General features: G+C 43.4%; 1 pseudogene; it reads right to left on the bottom strand.

Annotated features, from left to right (window-relative positions):
* Window positions 1-2,942: 2,942 nt before the first annotated feature.
* LOC132363857 (chromobox protein homolog 1-like) lies at window positions 2,943-3,735 on the bottom strand (annotated as a pseudogene).
* Between the last annotated feature and the right edge of the window lie 215 nt (window positions 3,736-3,950).

Raw genomic sequence — 3,950 nt, 5'->3', positions numbered from 1 at the left:
AGGAAGGGTAGAGCATATACATGATTCGTACCAGTGGCTGTTGCTGGGAAAGGGGCTGTGTTTGGGAGCAGGGTTTGTGGGGGGCACTTCCATCCGGGGAGAGAATAGATGCCTCTTTATGTATGACTATCTTGCAGTCAGCACTGGGGGCAAACAGGACTGTAGCGTGCTGCTGGGAAGGGATTCCTGGCACTACTGCTCTCTGCCTGGGTTCTGTACCTGCTAGTGGCCAGCTAGCTGCTCTGCTAAGGGTCTTTGCTGTTCTTTTCTTTCTAAATGCCCTTCTTTTTTTCTTCCCTGCCTCTGCCTGGCAAAACCCAACCCTCCCCAGGTTTGGCAGTTATCCCAGGTCAATACATTACCAGTTAGCTTTCCTTCTATAGCATTCAAACCGATAAAACCCCACAAATCTACAATAATAGTAAAAAACATTCTTTTCTCTCTCATCTACACCTCGGGCGGCTGACCTTGTTGGACTCAGTAGGGTTCACTCATGCATCTACAGGGCGCCAGGGGATCCTGCTCCAGGCTGGGCTTAGCACAGGTACCTTAGCTGGTGCAGCTCTGCCTCACATGCTTCTCATCCTCGCCTTAGGACCAACAGGCCAGCTCAGTGATGCTAGAAGCATCTTCTTGTGTCTCTCCAGAGATTTCTCCATTTATTCTAACTTGTTGAAGTGATGTACCTAGAGCATTTTATAGTATTCCCTTATTATCCTTTTAGTGTCTGTACACTGAAAGGGTGATGTGGGTGATGATGTCCCCTCTTTGATTCCTGACATTTGTAACTTGTGTCTTTCTTGTTTTGTTTTGTTTTTCTTGAATATTTTATTGATTTTTTTTTTTCAATGAAACGGCTTTTGGCTTTACTGATTATTCTCTGACATTTTCTGGATTTCATTCATTTCTGCTGTTATCCTCTTTCCTTCCCTATAGTTGCTATGGGTTTAATGTGTTCTTTATCTGGTTTCCTAAGGTAGAACTCAGATCATTGATTATTTTTTCTTTCAGTTAAAAACATTTTCTAATTTCCCTTGGGATTTCTTCTTTGGTTCATGGGTTGTTTATAAGGATGTTGTTCAATTTCCACATGTTTGGATTTCCCAGTTATTGTCCTGCTAATGATTTCAAGTTTAATTCTGTTATGGTACAAAAAATACTCTGTATGATATAGATATTTAAACTTTTAAAATTTTTAATGGTTTTTCATATAGATAAGAATATGGTACATTTTGGTGAATGTTCCATGTGTCCTTGGGAAGAATGTGTATTCCCTTACTGTTAAGTAAAGTATTCTCCAAATATCAATTAGGTCAAGTTGGTTTGTACTTTTGTTCAGGTCTTGTATATTCTTACTTTCTCTGTACTTGTACCATCTCTTCCAGAGAGAGATGTGTCACCAGAGATTTGTCTATCTCTTCTTTCAGCTCTCAGTTTTGTTTCATGTATTTTGTTTTTCAGGATTATAAATCTATAGTTTTATTAAGAGAAATGCTGACAGTGTTGGTATGAAGTTTAACATTTAAACAAAATATTCACAGAAACCAAACACATGCCTAAAACGATTTTACAGCGGAGTTCTAGATGCAGGTCTAAATGATGTCAAGGACTGATGGATCTCATGATTCAAGACAGCATTTTGGGTTTTAGTTAATTCTTAGGATTAAAAAAATTTGTTTTGTTTTAAAGTGAACCACTGCCCAGGTATGAAAATTTAATCTTCTCCTGAGACCAGGGCTTCAGAAATCATTCAACTCTTGAAGTGACTCAGTGAACTTGTGCTGTCAGTGACTGAACCCTGTCACCAATGGTTTGAAAGTTCAAAAAACAGAGGCTCCAAGAGTTTTCCACCCTCAGAGCACCGGCCCTTGTCTTTGCCTACTCTCCCACCTCCTATACCACCCTCTGCCCTTCCCCAAATACTTCAGCCAGTGGCTTGGATGGAGGAGCTGATATTTATAACTTCATAATTGGAAAAGAAAGGGTCTTCTTGTCAATTTCAAGAATTAGCACCTCTAAGACAGAATGATGTGCCTATGTATACACTCCAATAAGACTTTTCCTCCTCAAGCAGTTTCCATCCTCCAAATGGCAGCTTTGGTAACTTCTTAACTGGGAAGTTAAGAAGTTACCAAAGCTTAATGCTTTTTGGGAACAGCGTTAAGCTCAGGCAGAGAACACCTTGGCTTCTAAGTTTCAGGCATTCACGGCTTTTAAACAGTCTCTCACAGTCCTCATGTAGGTTGCCAATGACATTTTTTTTTTTATTAACTGACAATTACATTTTTTTTTAAATTTTATTTATTTATTTTTGGCTGTGTTGGGTCTTCGTTTCTGTGCGAGGGCTTTCTCTAGTTGCGGCAAGCGGGAGCCACTCTTCATCGCGGTGTGCGGGCCTCTCACTATCGTGGCCTCTCTTGTTGCGGAGCACAGGCTCCAGACGCGCAGGCTCAGTAGTTGTGGTTCACGCGCCTAGTTGCTCCGCGGCATGTGGGATCTTCCCAGACCAGGGCTCGAACCCGTGTCCCCTGCACTGGCAAGCAGACTCTCAACCACTGCGCCACCAGGGAAGCCCCGCCAATGGCATTTTTCGAGAGGATGAAATATTCTGGACACAGAACCAAATCATCATTAGTTCTTTCCTTTGTTTCACCATTTCCCCCCAAGAGGCCCCAAATTTTAAGAAAAATGATCCTAACCCATCTCCCTTCTTTCCCACACCATCCCTCCCACCCCAGATAATACACCAGAAATAGCCAAAAACTACATATATGCTACGCTGTAAAAACGCAGAGTTAACACTATTGGGAAGAAGGCTGTGGGTTGTGGAGATGCTCTTTGAAGATCTACAGTATCTTTTGCTCTCCCACATCCCATTCTGCCAGTTCTGTCCTTCATAGAAGGCCCTTTGCTTTTCTCAGCAAAGTTCAGAATGGGTTGCCTTGAAACACTGACTCTCCTTCCCCTCCACTGGGATGGGTGTGCAAACTATACAGCATGGAGCGGCTTTAAAGCACTTGGGCTGCTGTAGCGCACAGAAACTATACTGGCTCTTCAAAGGCCATCTTCTCAAGCCCCCTCTATGGTGTCAAGACAAGTAGAACTCCTTCTTTCCCCATTTGAAACCCACAGTCAGATGTGACAGGGGCTGGTACTCAGGAGAGTTAATTCTTGTCATCTTTTTTTGTCATCATCCTCCGAGGTGTAGGAATGCCACGTCAGCCTTTCCTCATAGAAGGATATGACAACCTGTGGGCACTTGACATTGGCTTCCTTGGCAGGGTCCAGGTCAGCCTCATCAGAGTTTTTGCATTTCATCAGGAACATGAGTTCCCCACTGGAGTGTGTATCTCCAATAATCCGCTCCAGTTCCAAACCCCAGGCAAAGCCTCATGGCTTTTCTGACTCTTCTTTCTGTTTCTTTGGTTTGCTCTCCTCCCCCTTACCTTCCGAATCAGAATCAGCTTTGCGCTTGCCTCCCTCTGATTTATCTGTCTCGTATGCTGTTTTCTGTGACTGTAGGAACTCAGCAATGAGGTCGGGGCAATCCAGGTTTTCTTCTGGCTCCCATGTGTTGTCCTCATCTGAGACCCCCTTCCACGTTAGGAGGTACTCCACTTTGCCCTTTACCACTCGACGGTCGAGAACTTTTTCCACCACATATTCTTCTTCCTCTTCTTCTAGCACCTCCTCCACTTTCTTGTTGTTTTGCTTTTTCCCCATAGTGCCCGCCAGCTTTTTTTTTTTTTTTTTTTTTTCATTCAGGGCCACTTTGGACAGAGGCTCTGATTCTTTTAAATATTTTTTTTTTTTAATTTTACTTATTTATTTATGGCTGTGTTGGGTCTTCGTTTCTGTGCGAGGGCTTTCTCTAGTTGCGGCAAGCGGGGACCACTCTTCATCGCGGTGCGCGGGCCTCTCATTATCGCGGCCTCTCTTGTTGCGGGGCA

Source organism: Balaenoptera ricei, chromosome 3 (genome assembly GCF_028023285.1).
Source record: "Balaenoptera ricei isolate mBalRic1 chromosome 3, mBalRic1.hap2, whole genome shotgun sequence".
NCBI lineage: Eukaryota > Metazoa > Chordata > Mammalia > Artiodactyla > Balaenopteridae > Balaenoptera > Balaenoptera ricei.
This window is presented reverse-complemented; position numbering and strand designations above follow the sequence as displayed.